General features: G+C 44.1%; 1 protein-coding gene across 2 annotated transcripts in view; it reads right to left on the reverse strand.

Moving 5' to 3' along the window:
• CPSF3 (cleavage and polyadenylation specific factor 3) overlaps positions 1–18,003 on the reverse strand; it is a 421,648-nt gene that overhangs the window by 346,455 nt on the left and 57,190 nt on the right. The gene's annotated exons all lie outside the window — the stretch shown is intronic.

The following is an 18,003-nucleotide window of genomic DNA, read 5'->3' on the forward strand; positions in this document are numbered from 1 at the left end:
GGGTGGCGATTCGGAGGGAGGCAAGTATCGCTACAGCCTACCATCCCACTCCGGTTTCTCCTCAGACTTGGCAGATCGTTGGAGGATCGCCTGAGGTAAGTTTTCCTGAGTTCTGTTCCGATTGCTGGCACCCAGGAGAATTCTATCGGATACAGGAGATTGGTGCAAGCTCTTCGACGAACCATGCAGCAGGCACCGGTGTAGGACTCTTCAGGGGACTCAACCAGATGCAAGAAAGCCAGTTTTCATTTGCACGGTGACAGCAGGAGACAGATGCTGCGGTCAAAGAAACCCTCCAATGTCAGGACCAGTCAATGGCAGGGTGCTGAAATTTCACAGTAGGGCCTCTTGTTGGACGAGCTGAAGACCCCTGGTGTTTTGGGACGAAACTCAGAACGGACCTTCTACCCCAGTACCCCACACTGGAGCTCATCAGGCCACTGGATGATCCAGGGGCACTTCCAAAGACTAACTTGCTAAAGAAATATACAGTAAAAGGTATGAAACAATAACTGCTGCCACCAGTTTGTCCATAAGCACACCTTAGGTAACATAATCCCTTGGAGTGTAGTCTAGGGTCATTCAAAAGAAACCCCATTGCACAGTGTAAGGACTGATTTTATATACTCTGGCCTGGTTGTCAGATGTATGGAAGGTCAACCTATATTATGACGGAGAACTCTGGGAGCTGTAGCCAAACCAGTTAAAGTTAGCAGTTAGGGAGGATACTCAGAAATGTGCTAACTCCCTCCACCTTAGAGAGAACCCCAGCTACTTTGCTGGATTTTGAGGACTTGATTTTTTTACCTGGAAAGAGCGCGACCCCTTTTTCTCACTCTCTCATGGATTTTAATGCGATTTTTGAACTCCGTTTCTTTTGGTTGTGGAGTCTGACAAACTCCAAAGGAATCATCTTTTACATTGTGTCACACAGCACCTTCAGTGCAGTGGCACAAGGAATTTCCCAATTAAATACCTTCTCTTGGTGAAACTACTGTTTCCAAGAGCAGTGAAATTGACTTTACTTACATGTTGTAACTTTCTAGACCCAGCACACACTATCTTACCAAAGGGCGCTGGAAAGGGTTACTTAGTATCCCCTTTGTCTAGTTTCTCATGTAACATTTTCATGTTGCCCTTTCTACAATTAATGAATGGTGGCAGCGGTTTACCTTTTACTACCATTGTGTGTTTTTACCGCGGGCTGCAATTGCAGCTGCAGTAAGGCACCCATGGGTGCCCATTTAGTCAAAATGGTTCCAGTCTTCTTTTTTTCGCCATTTCTGGTTGGAAAGGTCCTTCTTGAGATTTACTCTGTGCGCCAAACCAGGTTTGGTCCCTTTGTCTTGTCTTTGGCGGGATTCACTGGCGATGCCTGCCTCTGGATCCAGCGTGTCTAGCAGGGCAGGAAGCGAGGGACGTGCCCAAAGCTCTCTGTGCTTAGTCTCCTAGGTTACAGGAATGCACCCAAGGGTCACTGGCTGGAGGGCTGTCTTCGTAGGACAGCAACCCTGCTGTGTGATTGACAGCTAGGCTGAGAATGAATGTGAGAAACCTGCATAAAAGGCGAGGCTTTTTGCTTGGAAGTGAGTCGACCACTGGACGAAGGAATCCAAAAAAGAATTTGGAAGGTCTGCTGCAATTAAGCTCCGAATTCACCTCGACTAGAGAAGACCTGCAAAGGAGGACTTCTCCCCTTGGGTTGGTGGGACCAATCGACCCCAAGACAAGCTCCTCCTGAAATCCTCTCGGAGCTGGCTGTACTTCCACTGCTGCTGCTGAAACCGAAGTGCCAGGGAAAGGAACACCCGAATCGAGTGGTTCGCTTTTAAGTCACCATAGCACCAGGAAAATCCTCCGGACTTCCCTGAAGCAGGACTGACCAAACCAAGTGCTGGATCTCAAATGCGAGGAAAGTCTGAAGTGGTATTCGAGAACCGCAGTGTTGCTATTTGCTGTCAGACACCAAGAGATTAAACTGCAAAGTGCAGCTGAATTGAAGTTTGCCCATTGCTGCCGCTGACCTTCGCATTGCAGTACAGGAGTCCCCAGACTTCCTCCCTCTTGTCCCCACGACTGAGGCTCAGCAACAACAGGATCTGCTGAGATGTACAGGAACAGAAGCCAGCTGGAACCATTTCTTCTAAACAAAGTTACTGTAAACCTAAAAGGACTAACCTCTTGTTGGGTAGCTTTACTTGCTTTCAGTTGAGACATGTCTTGGTTGCCATTGTAGAGTTGCTTGCAGCATTGCCCCTCACAAACCTCTCATTTTATGGCCCTCCAAGTGAATTTGATTTCTATAAACCTTTCTAAAGACATTGTGCAAGACTTCCACTTACCTTCAAATAAGATCTTCAGCTCCCCTAGACTTTGCTCAACTAACATTGGCTGTCCGGGCTCCCTGAGAGACTCTTCTTATGCCTGACTCTGTGCCTTGACCCTTTCCCCCAGGAAAGGGTTACATTTACTTGACATTGGACGGTCTAAAAAGTACTTAACCGTTTATGAATTATTTTTTTAACCTTTGTTTTATTCCCCAATCTAACTTTTGCACCAAACTCTGTATTGCTCCAAATGTACCAGTGATAAATCAATGTCCACAGTGTCCTACCTATTTAAGTCACCTGAGGTTGTAGGACGTGTCTGTGTGCCATCCCCAATGGGTATCATCTGACTAGAGAAACTAAGTGTGTTTTGAATTATCACATGTTTTGCTCCCTTCTGAAAATGGCTTATATCACTTAAATGAATAATTGTTTACTCAAGAAACCTTGGGTGTTTAAGTGTTTATTTGGATAACGGTCACTGTGAAACTGTTTTACACCCTACTGCTCACATTGACCCCTCTTGAGATCAGCCTGGCTGCTCAGCCACGCTACCAACCTGTTTAGTACAGACTTATACCAAAGGTTGGGTTACCTATTGCCATAAGGACAAGGTTGGTGTAGTATCCCAAAGGGTACTGCACACACTCTTGCCTACCACAAGTAGGCCCAGATAAATCTAGGGGTAAATAAGTACTATCACACATTATATGTAATCACAATTATCACAACACTATACTTGAAGGTACACAGACCAAAGTATAAACCTATTTGGAACACCTACAGTATTTCTAGGGAAGTCACAACCTTTCCATACACATTCAGTATAGGTCACGGCTATTCTTTGGGAGTAAAAACCATTGTTTACTTTCACAATTGCATTCAGTAATGCAAGGGCAGTAGACCCTACCAGTTGTACTGTGACTGTACAAATCACGTCAGTCAACTGGACAATCTACGTTTTGTGAATAGTGGAACACTTATTGCAGGTACAGTAAAAACTACTTTTCTGATAACACAGTTATACTATGTGAGTAAAACCTAAGAATGTAATTTTCAATTACTGGTGCTTTTGAGATCAGTGAAACGCAGATTGAGATGAGCAGTAACGCATGTAACTTATTTTTGGATGGCACAAATCTAACTCAAGGTAAGTAAACCCCATATACTTTTTAATCTCACAATGGAGTCTAGGTTAGGTCTTCACCAGCAATGCAAGTAACTCATGTATGACTTATGAGGGACAGTTAGAACCAAAGACTCTTCTTGTGTCCGTCTACAACAGCACAGGAAAAGCAAAACCCAATGTTACATTTTATTGAATGACTCAGTTATTTCTAGGTAGGAAGGACCTAAGGCAGACTTATGCTGGACAGGCTAACAGCAAGTCAGGGGAAGCAAGACCCAGTTGGGGAACACTCATATAATTATCTTAACAATAACTTTGGAGTTGATTGGTGGGACCAATCAACTCCAAAGAAAGCCACCTGGACATCCTTCTCGGAGCTGGTTGAATTTCCACAGAGTTTTCCACAGAGTCTAAAAAAGCCACTGTAGGCAAGGAGAGAGATGCTCGATGGAATTGCAAGTCAGAGTCTCGGATGTATTTAGGTACAATCTAACGGTGCAGCTGTAATTCCTTCACATTGAAGTTCTCGAAGACCCACCCAAGTGGATGCAAATTTAAGCAGCATGGGCCTCTGCCCCCCTTTCTTCCCTATCCCATCTGAAGCCTGCCCAGCAGGCCCTGGCACTGGTCCACTTGTATCCACAACAAGACCAACATTTGCTGTTGGAGAAAGGCGACGCATAGATGGGGCATCAGAGTCATGATGAACCCCTTTACCCCAATCTGGGGTAATATGGACTTCTTACCGGGGTGTGACATAGCAGGGTTTCATAGATGGTGGGAGGGTGTTAGGCAAAATTGTATGCAGTACCCTTTGGGTGCACTACAATAACCTTGACCTCCTGGCAATAGGAAACATTTGGGTTGTTACATTGACTTATTCCCAAGCGCCCACATTTTACCGAAAAGGATGACAAATTACTCCCTTTTCAGTGTTCAAAAACTCCACATCTTGTGGTTTTATTCTTTCAATTTCAGAATATTCTGGTGCCCTTTATGATTACACGTGTTTCCATGACTTGCTCATCTTTTTCAAATCAAGGCTATTGGTATTACATAGAAATTATATTGTTTACAAATATCAGACAAACAGCATGATTTACCCATATTGACATCGCATGAGAGTCATTAGTACGTCATGTAAGAACATTCAAATACAAGAATTTTTTAAATAAATAAAAACATTGCCATTTTTGAGGGGGGAGGTAAAGGGTGGGAGTGTTACGGTAGAAGAAAATCAATTTGGTCAGAGAAAAAGAAAATAATAAAATGAAACACAAAAATAACACAATGTTAGTTTTTGCTGATTATCTTCAAAATGAACAAACAATAGTCATGTAATAGTCCATAAAGAGTCTTATTTTTTATCAGGTTCGAAGCACATGACCTTACCTAGTTGTACTGTTCCGCACTAGTATTCTTTTTGTCTTTTGAATAATTTCAGGGGTTAAATCCCAGATCCATCTACAAAGTCAAAAGGAATGTTGTTGGGATAGAATGTTGGTCCTCTTATACATCCTCCAGGTTTAATGGACAATAGTGTCCCATCCGATATAGTATTTGTAAATACTGTATGTTTACATAAACCGGGTTATGCTGACTCATATTTCTTAATCCCCATAGTTAACATAACATGAAAGTAAAAAGGGTAAAAAAAGTAGAGAACTACCCTGAAAGCATGGGAATGGACGCTTAAGCACAGGGGTATCCCGAGAGTCCTAAACCCATCAGCCCCAGTATTTCATAACCCAGCGTTTTCGCGGGGAGCCCACCCCGCGAACTTGAAGAACTGGATTGCTGGAGGATTTAGCACCTTAGGGCAGCTGTTTGAGAGGGATCGACCACTTACCTTTGAACAGTGCAAGAGCACCTTGAACTTAATGGAAATGGATAGATTCTCACATGCGCAACTAAGACATTGGTGCTCCCATCCATCAACTCGCTCGGCAGCAACGCGGGATCTGGACTCCACAGAGCTGACAATTGCTGATCCCCCACACCGAGGACAAATCTCGACGTTATACAAGCTGTTGCAGACAAACGCTCTCGCCGCCAGAGCAACCTACATGACAATGGGAAACGGACCTAGGACATGCGGTAGACGACCAGGCGTGGATAGACATTTGGTCTCGTACTCGATCCGCCTCCTATTGCATCACTAATCGAGATGTGCTCATAAATTACTCTTAAGATGGTACTACCCGCCGCTCCGACTTCACCACATCAACCAATCCTTAGACCCCCGATTTTGGCGCCAATGTGGCCTTCCGGGGTCATTCATACATATGTGGTGGTCATGCCCAGTGGTTGCAAATTTCTGGTCCCAATGCATCCTGGCCATAGAGGACATAACGAAGATAACATTACCCCCTGGAGCCAGAATCAATCCTATTAGGAGCCCCGATCCCATGTATATAACCAAGATCTGGCAGAGCGGCTGCCCTCCTAACTCATTTACTTCTAGCCGCTAATATCACGGTGGCACGAACTTGGAAATCTCCGGAAGGCCCCCTGATGATCCTGTGGTGGCTGAAATTATGGGACATTTTCATAGCGGAGAAAATTACAGCGGCAAGCAGAGGCCTCCTTCATCGCTTCACAAACATTTGGTCTCCGCTGATAGACTACGACCAGAGTTATCCGGCTCTAACATATAAGCCACGCATATGGCAAACGCTATATTGGCCGAGAGCACAGACATGATGCGGCGAGCAGATGAACGAGAGCTGGATGTTGACTGAGGGTTATTGGGAGGAGGGCTAGCTTAAAGAAAAGGGACTAGTGGGCTTGATAAATGACTGAGATTTCATATGCTGTAATGTATGATTCTCCTGTGTGTCGACCAAAAATAAACATGTTTAAAAAAAAAAAAAAAAAGTAGATAACTATATGAGCTTTCCTTTATTGACTCTCCATGGCGGTAGTAGCAGCAAGTGGAGAGTGTTACATCTGCTTGCTTGGGTTCTTTCGTATTTGGATTGCACATTTTGTTCCGAATTAACTTAACTTTTTAAAAAAGCTCCATGTGCCACCGCGTGGGCGAGATATGCCAGACCCCTTCGTTTTTAGCCCCCCCCCCCCAATTAGGCTTACCTTAGGTGATTCGTCTCGTACCAAATGGTCCTCATATTTTCGGCGTCCTGCCAACTGCTTCTATTCTACAATGAGGTTGCCTGGCAACCAAGTCCAGCTCCGATGCTGGTAACAGCGGCCATGTTAGGTTGGGAAAAACTAACTTTGTCCACATCGTACCTATGGTTCCGATCTGGAAATGTCCGTTCTTTGACAATGAGTAATCCGATGTGTAGTGTTTGGTTTCTATTATTTAAACTTGGTAAATCCTGCGATACTCGGAATTGAAATTAGAGCAATTTTTTAAATTCCTTAAATATTGTGAATTGTGCACCGCGTGTTTCCTAATATAAGTAGATTAATAGTATCTTGAGGTTTCTCTTATGGTGGTTTTTTTGTGCTAAATATTACCACGTTGTTCATAGTCCTTTCTCAATTGCTGATTTTGCGGCCATGTTTTGGGCAGCTAAGGAGTATGGTCTTATATAATGTGTCATGTCTATTGTAGTCCCTATTGTGTCGGCTTCTGATTTGCAATAGCTAAGTTATAAGTCAAAACTGTTTTGTCAATTTGTAAGCGCTTGTCTTGTTGCACATGAATCTTCCCTGATACCATACATCCCTTACCATGTCTATTCTAGATTGTAACAATTCTGTATTGTTTTATGTAAATAAATAAATACACTGGATCTATATTCATAATTAATACAGGCAATTTTACATTTGCACACTTTCTAATTGTTAAGCCATACTTATTCTCAACCTGAAAGTTCAACATTTCCATATTCAACAATTACTCATTTTTGTTTGTATAACGTATTGTAAGACACACATAGTTCACAAAAAAGAGGCCATCTCATTATCTGAGTTAAGGCCTTTCTCTACAGCTCGAAATTTGAAAATTAGTTTCGCTTCTTGTTGCCTAAGTTTTCACTCTTGGTCTCTGCCTCTTGGGCCTAAGGTCACTTTTTTAAGACCTACAAATCTCAGCGCTTTTTTATCGTCCATCTGGTGCTTCTTCTGCCAATGTTGGGCTAATGGTAGATTTGTTTCTTGGCTTCCAATGGTTGATAGGTGTTCCCGTATTCTAATTCTAAGTTCCCTAATGGTGCTACCAATATAGATCTCTCCACATTGGCAAATGATAGCATATACCACATATTTCGTCTTGCAATTTATATAGTCTTCAAAGACAAACATGGAATCGCGCAAAAAATTGAAGGTTGTTGAATTGTCCAATGCATACTTGCTCATTGTGCAGGTGCCACACTTACGAAAACCTTTAGGGAGTGTTGGAAGCCATGTTACTGTATTGTCCTGTTTTACCTCTGGAAGGAGGGATGGACTCAAAACGTTTTTAATCGTTCTTGCACGTTTGTAAATCATGGTTGGGTTGTCATCAATATATTTCTTCACATTGGGGTCCAATTGAAGTAAATGCCAATTTTTCTTTAGAATTTTCCTCAGGACTGTGTTATCAGCACATTAGGTAGTAATGAAGCTTATTCTCCTGGCAATAGGAACCCAACCTTTGGTATAAGTCTGTATGACACAGCAGCCAGGTTTATCTCAAGAGGGGTCAATGTGAGCTGTAGGGGAGTTACACAGAGATTCACAGTGACTAGTATTCAAATAAACACATACACACACGTTTTCTTGAATAAGCAATTATTAATTTATCAGTCAGTTAGAGTATGCCTTCTTCAGAAGGGGGCAATATAAAAGTAACACTCAAATACACTTCAAAACACACTCTTAATATTCTTAAATCAGTAAAGACCCTTTTGGGATTGCCCACAGTCACAACCTACACCCTCAGGTGACTTCAATCGCTAGGGTGCTGGGGACATTAATTTTTTACTGCTGCATTTAGAATGAGTTTAGAAATTGGTTAAAGGAAAAGGTTATTGGAACAAACAAGATACCACAAATATTCTTAAGCAGGCTAATACTTTTGGATCCCCTAGGCAGAGTCATTCAGTATAATATGTTAAGCCAAGGTCAATGGGCCAAAGTCTTATATGGGCTGAAGCACTTCTGGTAGGTAAGTAGAAGTCTTTGCACAATGTTTTAGAAGTCTGAAGAAAAGAAGAATCAATGTAGGGCCACAAGCTGTTTGGGCTTGTGAGCAGTAGAAGATACAACCAACTCTACAATGAGAGGTAAGTTCTCTCAGACTTTACAGAACCTTTGTATTGAAGAAAAAGTGCAGCAAATGACTCCTGTACCTATGCAGCTCTGCAGATCTCACTGTTCCTGGGCCTCAGTCATGGAGACAAGAGGGTGGACTCCTGGGGACTCCTGCACTGCAATGGGACGGTCACCACTCGCAACCGGCAATCTTTCCAACAAGTGGCACTTCGGTGTTTCAGCTCCTCGCGACTACCTCAAATAGCAAAACCGCAGTTTCTGGCTGTCGAGATGGACTTTCCTTGCTTCTGGGGTCCCGCGCCCTGTTGAGGGGGCTCAGGCTCAGTCAGTTCTGCTTCCTGGAAGTACGGAGGATCTACCTGGAGCTCTTGGCCAATTTAAAAGCAACACATACAATCTGGTGTTCCTCTCCCTGGCATTTCGGTTTCCAGCAGCAACTCTGGAAATGCAACCAGCTCCAAGAGAACATCCAGGTGGCTTACTTTGGAGTGGATTGGTCCCACCAACTCAAGGGGAGACTTCATCCTTGCAGGGGCTTCTCTGTCGATACGAATTTGGAGTCTCAGCACAGCAGCAGGGCTTCAACGGGCAAACCAACGGTTCAGGAGTTGCAGCAGGCGTCCTCGTCAAGTTCTTCTTCGGTTCCTTCGTCCAGTTGTCGACTCTGCCTTCCAATCCAAAAGCCTTGCCTATTATTCAGATCTCTCCCATCCATTCCAGCCTAGCTGTCAGTCACCCAGCAGGGTGGCTGTCCTTGCCGGACAGTCAGCCAGCCAATATAGGTCTCCAAGGAGACTAAGCACAGGGAGTTTTGGGCACCTCCCTCACTTCCTGCCCACCCACCCCAAACACCCTGGAGCCAGAGGCGGGCTTCACTCGTGAATCCCGCCAAAGGCAAAGCGAACAACGGGACCAAACCTGGTTTGGCACGCAAAGTAAATCTCAAGAAAGACCTTTTCACAAAGAAATGGTGAAAAAAGACGACCGGGCCATTTTGACAAAAATAGCACCCTTGCGTGCTTCAGTGCAGCTGCTAAACACAGCCCACAGTAAATGCACACCATGCTAGTTGAAAAGTAAACCACTGCCACCAGCTATTCAGTGAGGAAAGGGCAACATAAAAATGTGACATGAGAAGCTAGACAAAGGGGATACTAAGTAACCCATCCAGCACCCTATTGTAAGATAGGGTATGCTGGGTCTAGAAAGTTACAAGTGTAGGTAAAGTCAATTTCACTTTACTGCTCTGGGAAACAGTAGTTTATCCCAGAGAAGGTATTTAAACCTTTGGTAAATCTGAAAGACTTCCCTGTGTCAGTGCACTGAGGGTGCTGTGTGACAATGTGAAAGATGATGCCTATGGAGTTTGTCAGACTCCATAACCAAAAGAAACAGAATTCAAAAGTCACATTTAAAATACATGAGAGAGTGGGAAAAATGGTCTCTCTCCAGGTTACAAAAAATCAAGTACTCAAAATCCAGCACAGTTGCTGGGGGTCTCCAAAGCGGAGGGAATTTGCATATTTCTGAGAATTCTCTCCAAAACCTACCAACTGTGACAAAGATTACTATAGCCAGTCTCTGCAAGAACCCCGAGGGGTCCGTTCTCACAATGTGGTGGGCAAAGTAGAAAAAAAGAAATCAATTAAAACAAAAAGAAAATCACTGCAACGAGCTTGGGCAGGCAAGGAAGATTTCACAGTATTTGGTACCCCGTTTTTTAATATGCAGAACGGTTCCCTGGGGTGGTCTGTAAATGACCGGCTCTCAGGTGGTGCTCAAAGTATTGAATTCTAGATCCAAGGTTCAGAGTTAATGGCCTGGATCGCACCAAAGCGGCGAGTGACATGAAGATCCCCTAGCCCCATTATTGCACTCAACGCCACTGTGACTGGGTTACTGTATAAGTTGTAAAGACATCAAAAGCATTATGTATGCACAGTGGCTGTTACGTTTTGTTGTTAGATTCTTTTTCATCAATAAAAAGAAAAAATAGGGGGGGGGGTCAAAACAGGCAATGTAAGTAAAGCAGAACGCTTGACTGACCTCCAAATTGCAGGACATGCAAAATGACTGGATGTGGGGGGGAAATCCCATAGGAATATATGGAGAGAAAGGTGCAAAAAGAAAATCTTTCCTAACAGTAAAACTTCATGAAAAGTATAACTTTGGAACTGATGACTTTAGGACACAAGGTCCCAACCCATCATAGGACTGGACATACTAAGTGTTACGGAACAATTTTTTGTTTACTCTACAGTGCTTCTACAAGCTTTATGCATCAGACTACTTACCCGTTTTACACTGGTCGTCGAAACAAATGTTATACTTCGTTTTTCCAAGGGTGAATACATAGATCTATTTTTCCAGTAAATGTTGCCAATATTTGTCAAGAGGTTTCATTTTCATAATGCATATTCTGAAGGCCTAATAAATGATTGTATATTTTTGCATTAACCGGTCTAACTGGAACTATTGGCGTTGTGTACTGATTGTAGCCATAGACCACTCACAGCCCTAATGAGTCCAAGCCATGCTGCTCTGCTACCTTACCATGATGATTGGACTTGGCTAGACTTCACTGTCTTCCCTATATAATAAGTTTACCTACCAAAAAACCACAGCCAAGGTTGACTTTGGAAATCCTTTTTAACAGGAGCGTTGGAAGGAGGATTGAAATACAAACTGACTTACCTCATGGCCCTCACATCTGAGCTGCATTTAGACACCCTCTAAAAGAGACTTGATTTATGAGCCTTTGAGATTACAGAGGGGGTATGAGGCCGGATTGGAGAGAGCTGGACAGATATGGGTGGAAGGGAATCTTGTGACCTGTGAACAATTGGGGGAAATGTGGGCTCTATTGCTTTGTTTAAATACTTACAATTTAAGGGAGCGCTAAAGGGGAAATGGACTACAAAGACAATTAATGACTTTTGAAAATCTAGGTCTGTATCTATCAAGAATTACTACTGGCAGCTAGGGGTGTCACGGTATTCGTTTTATGACGGTACGATAACCTTCTTGCCAAATGACGGTATATCATGGTTATCGCGGTATAGCAGGTGGAGTTAACTGATCTTAACAAATATTTTCTAAAAGGTCATAAATTGACAGATGTATCATCACAAACAAAACCAGGCACCCAGGGCCAGAATTGGGCTTTTCAACATACTTTCCACTGAAACGCCTTGCTTCCACCAAACACAAACACACGTGTGGAGAGGAGGGGGTGGGGTGGAGGCCTGCTGCAACTGGCAAAGCAAACTGAATAGCTTTTCTTAAGTGGTCATTTAGGCTTTTTGCTTCCCCACTGGCTACTGGTGAAGATGAACATGTTGCCATCTTGATAACCTGCATGCCACAGATCAATGGAGGCTGATGGTAGTATACGCTTGTGTGCGCGCGCGCACGCACACACACACACACACACACACACACACACACACACACACACACTTTTTTTCCCCTTTACGTTACAGCCTTTAGTTTACTTGCGGGCCAAAAGGTGTTCAGTAATCACTGACATGTTACCCTTTGGTATGGCAGCAGGGAATACCCACAGAGATGAGTGAATTTCGCAGTGTGACTTCTTATATGTAAATTCAATGATAGAACCAGGGAAATCCCCCATTGCCATATGTTTAGAGAACATTATCAATTATAAATATATAAACCCCAAAGCCGCCACCCCAAAGTAAACCCTTTTCCTTCTTGGCACTGTATCTATTCTTCCCATTGCTAACATATTGATTTTGTGTAAGGCACGTGTAGTTTATGGAAAGGCATTAAAAACTGCTCCAACTGAAACTACTTGGCAGACGGCACATCCAACAGTGCAAAACCAAGACTGCGCAGCAATTGCTTACTGCAGCCTTTCCAAATCAGATATGAAAAGCACACTTAACGGTATGAACGGTATAACGGTAAAAACAATGTGACGGTTATTATTGTTAAATTAAGTGGTTCACGGTATCTTTAACGGTATACCGTTATACCGTTACATCCCTACTGGCAGCACCAGGAGAGCAATTCAGGGCCCGTGTACGATGAGGTAGGGTATGGGTAAGGACAGTTCGAATGAGTTGGCCAGGGTGGATTTTTTCATACAACTTCATAGTAATCAGTGGCATTAGATCATAAAATGCCAGCAGTGAAACCCCAGCAAAGATAGCATTACACTCCATTGAGTTTGTCCAAAATATCCCTGGGTAAGCTCACATTGTTGGGGAGAATGCTAAAAGAGTCGGGGCTGGATTTGGTCAGTATATCCAGGTTTTTTAAGGAACTGCTGGCGTGGATATGGGAGTGTGATAGAGTTACATGCACCTTACTGCCAACATTGATGCTTTTTGGGATTTGGGAGAGGTGTACACTCAGTCATACGGCACATATGATTCGAGAAGCTAAGGTTTGTGTAGTGCAGCAGAGGAAAATAATTGAAATATTAGGGGACTCGCATAATGTTTTTAAGTAGGACTTTTCAACTAACACCAGCACTTTTTATTAGATAGGCACCTAGTGATTTGTTTTAGTTGTATTGACAAAAAGGAACATTGGAAAATATTTTCCATGTATACATTGTAATATTAAGTTGAATTTCAGTACTTTTTGTACATGTTTAATGGACACCGTTTTGTTTATTTGTATGCACAACCAAACCCTGGGGTAACTGGGCGCATTAAACTTATATAACATAGGTTACAGCAGGTTGTACATGCAGTGAACAGCAATATGACAGTAATAAATACAGTAAATAGCATGTGGGACCAGGTTACAGGATGGTCCGAGTCAAAAGATAGCACAAATGTTGCAAAATGATGGAATTTAGTGAGGGCAGATATCAAACTATGTGTGTCTAGATGTCGAAGTGGTACTTGTCCAGGATTAGTATTGCTGGGTCGTGAGCAGAGCCTTCACCTTGGCTCTGAACGACCAAAATGATGAGTCAGTTCTAACGTCCGAGGGGAGTGAGTTCCAGCATTTCGCAGGTTTCTCCCCCTGCTATTTTCAGGTTGAATTTAGGAATTTAGGTGGTGCAGATATGGGGATCTGGTCGGTCTGGAAGTGCTTTATCTGGCAAATTTATCTGATAAGTAACATGGGGCTGTCAAGGAGAGACATTTATACGTAATGATGAGTGATCGTAATTTAATTCTGTCACGAATAGGGAGCCAGTGAACTTCCTTTCTAAAAGGTGGACATGTAGGCCTTGCGGGTTAGATTGAGGGCACATCTGAGGGCGTTGTTGTGGAGGATCTGTAATCTTTTCAGATTGTGATTAGGGGATCCGAGAAAGTGTGCTGCAATAATCCAATCCCGACAGAATCAGAGCCCTGGCCAATGTGGGGAAGCTGTTAGTGGATAGAAATGGTTCACAAGCATTGATACGTTTATTAGTGGATGAGATAGTGGCATTTATTTGTTTTTTAAGTGAGAGTCTGGAGTCGAGATACACGCCCAGCGTTACTTCTTTTGAGACTTATGATGTTGCCATCAATGGTGAAGGACTGGTACCGGGGGTTGAGTTTGTTAAGATGGGCCTGGGAGACCACGATCAGCAGTTCCGTCTTGTAATTGAAGCAGAGGCTATGTGTAGCCATCCAAGCTTGGATTTCAAGGTAGATTTCCTTTAGTTTTGCAACATCTTTCTCATAGCAACCGGTGAGGGTGATGAGGACCTGGGTATCGTCGCCATAGTTCGTGTGTGTGACACCCAAGTAGTCAAGACGGTCAAAGAGGAGCTTAGTAAAGATGTTGTAAAGCATGGGGGAAATACAAGACCCTTGGGGGACTCCACATTGGATTGGGACAAGGTCAGCCGCAGCTGAAGGGGCCCTAGGCGTTCTGTCAGTCAGGAAGGACCGAATCCAATTGGTGGCATTCTGGGAGAATGCAGCAGTGAGGAAAGGTGTTTGGTCAGAATTTGATGGTCGACCAGGTTGAAGGCTGCAGACAAATCCAACAAGAGCAAGATGGCAATTTGCCCTTGTCTGTAGCTTCGTCCATTTGGATTTTTAGGTCCAGGAGGGCTGTTTCCATCCCATGCCTGGGTCTAAAGCCAGATTGTTGCAGACCTAAGAGGTTGTTATCTTCCAAATGTTGTATTTAGAGGTATGTAGTATTTTCAGGAGAAAAGGGACAGTCGTGATGGGTCTGTAGTTGGTCGATAATTGACGGAAGTGATGAAGTTGGATGGAACAGGTGAAGCGGATGGAACGGGTGAAGCGGATGGAACGGGTGAAGCGGATGGAACGGGTGAAGCGGATGGATGGAGTCGATACATGGATGGATGGACAGAGTGGACGAAGCAGAACGAATGGACAGAGTGGACGAAGCGGATGGAACCGACGGAAAATGGAGTAGATGGAACAAATGATGGAGTGGATAGAACGGATGAAGTGGATAGAACGGATGACGAAATGTCCTGCTCCCCTGCCTGAATGCAAGTGATTCACTGATAAACCGCCATATCACACTACTATGCTTACCCTCTCCTATACACCATCATTCAACTAGAACACAGCTATGCTATGACACATTCGGCCTAGCGGTTCTCATACTAACATGACCACACGAACAACCCATCATCCTAATAAAACCCAGCTAGCTGAGCACATTCCGGCTAGCTTAGGCGTCTCCTCAGGCCTAAGGCAGCCAGACCTCAGTCTGAGTGTCCACTCTCCAGACTGAACACATCCAACTGATTTCCTCAGCACAACACCTACCACTATGAAGCAGCTATCATGCAACAACCACACTAGCTGCACACATATCCAGTGGTTTGAGGCTAGCAATTATGTTAACTACTTCGTCCTCTGTACCTGGGGAGAAGTGGAAATGGGGACAGTCTGGTTGGGGAGAGCTAGGTGCATTGCGAGAGTGGCCTTTGGTGGCGAGGTTGGCTTTTTTGGATTCTATCTTAGTTTTCAGGAGAACTATTTTGTTTGGTAGAGCTTGTTGGATGTTGTCACACCAAGCTTTGTCCTCGATGCAGTTATAAGTGGGAGGCAATGGCGATTCCAAATCTCTTAGGATAGAGAACAACTCTTTAGTGCCAGATTTGGCATTGTGGATTCTGGTGTTGAATACCTCTTTTAGCGTTCGTAATGGCAGCTTTATAGGTGGCGGCTGTGGTGGAGAACCTTTTAGTGGCGGGAGAAGGGGCTTTTCTCCAGCTGGCTTCAGATGTTCTTTTAATATTCCAAAGTGCTTTTAGTTCTGCTGAGAACCATTTGTTCAAATGAGCAGTTGGTTTAGCTTTTCTTAGTTTAAGTAGTGCTATTTGGTTTAGAGCTTGTTCCAATGTGTCATTATAGAGGTCGACCAGGGAAGTTGGATTTGTGTTACTGAGAGGGTTGGTAATCTGTTGTAGTAGGGGTCTTAAATTCTCTATGGTGATATTACGTTTGTTCCTAGACATAATTTGTGGTACAGTGGTTGTGGGTGCGCTCTTGAGAGTATCTTTGGGTATAGTGAGGGTGATAAAGTGGTGATCTGTCCAGGCGTATGGTGTGATGTCAAGCAGGGAAATGTCACAGTTGGAGTCGGCCAACCAGTCCAGAGTTCTGCCTTTGGAATGTGTAGGCTTATTGATATTTTGTGTGAGCCCTAATTGAGTGATAATGTCATTGAGCAGGGAGGCGTTCGCATCATTAGGGTCTTGTAGACCTAAGTTAAGGTCACCCATTAGAATACATTTGTGAGCCTGGTTTAGTGTTTAATGTCAGTAGATGGGACATGTCCTCCTCAAAGGAAGTGATGGCACCTGGGGGTCTTTAAATAATGTGAAGTAATATAATCTGGGTGTTAGATAGTGGGAGTTTGACTGACAGAAGTTCAGCAGAGGGGAGACTTGGATTGGAGACTTCTCTAATGTTCAAGTTGTATTTCGCGATGAGGGCCACACCACCCACTATCCCAGGGTTTCTATTTGCTCGGATGATGGTGTAGTTCTCTGGGATAGCGATTGAGAGTGTGGGACCCTCAGCGGGATGAAGCCATGTTTCAGTGACTGCGAGGAAAGTCCAGATGGTTGGACGTGATCAGGTCAGCAATATCAGGGGTGTGTGCCACTAGGGAACGAGCGTTGATGAGAGCGCCCTTGATTGTCGAGAAGGGAGTGGTGGCTGAGTCTCCTAAGGGGCAATCCGTTGGCGTGGAGAAACTGTGGTCATTAAGTATGTCGGTATGTGTTGCTGGAGGAAGGAGAGGCAGCAAGTCGTTAGTCCCTAGTGTGTAAGGTGAGAGTCCTAGGGGGCTTAGGCTTGAAACTGGAGCGAGAGCCTAGTCTTGCATTTCTCAAGTGAGTGGGGCATGGAATAATTAGTGTGGGTGGGGTGGCAAATCTGGTAATCCATTCTGCAGGTGACAGGGGTGGTTCTAGGAAGAGGGTGACTGTAGTCAGTGTGGCAAGCGTTGATTGGTACCGTGTGGCAGGTGGGAGGTTAGATGGTGATATGTTATGGAATAGTGGGAGAATAGTGGCCATTGCGAGTGTCACTCTTAAAGTGGCCATAACTAGTGGCTGAGTGGCTCTTTAAGCCCACTAGGCCGGGCAAGATGCAATGGGCAACAATAGGTCACCAGACCAGGAAAAATGCAGCAGGCAAGCAGGAGGCAGCTAGATCAGGTAGGATGTGATAGGCAAACAATATGTTGCTAGACCAGGCAAAATGCAGTGGGGAAGCAATAAGTCACTAGACCAGGGAAAAATGTAATGGGCAAACAATAGGGCAGGCCAGGTAAGATGCAGCAGTAAGCAATAGGTTGTTAGGGCAAGCAGTATACAATGGGTAGACAGAGGGTCACTAGAGCATAGTGAGGCAGTAGACTAGACATAGTATTTAATGCAATCTGTAAGTGGATTATTTAGCATTGGTTTGCTAGGATGAGATAAGAAGTAATTTGCGGGGATTGGGTCTATCAGCGTGTCAGTGACCGCTACCTTGGCTCACTGGGCAGTTAGTGTCCATATGAGGGCAGGTAATAAAGTGGCTGAGTTATTAGTGGTGTGAAATACAGCGTGAAAGCCCATGTAGAGGGATTAAGAGAGCGCAGGGTCGATAATGGCCACCACGTGGTTGTACTGGAGCTAGAGCAGAAGCTGCAGGACCGGCTGAGTTATGCTGTCGTTGCCTGTGATTTTTGTTGTGGGCATTGTATGTTAGAGTGTTAGGCGCTGGAATTTCATGGTAAGCAATATACATAGAGTAGTGGGGAGGAGGTACGCCAAGAGGAGAGCTGGTGAGTATAAAGCGTCACAGTTAACAGTGCAATCAATGCCAGGTACAATGTAAGGGAAAGTATTTGCTTGGGAACAAT

The sequence above is a fragment of the Ambystoma mexicanum genome, chromosome 4p (genome assembly GCF_040938575.1).
Source record: "Ambystoma mexicanum isolate Mex_15411 chromosome 4p, UKY_AmexF1_1, whole genome shotgun sequence".
Lineage (NCBI taxonomy): Eukaryota > Metazoa > Chordata > Amphibia > Caudata > Ambystomatidae > Ambystoma > Ambystoma mexicanum.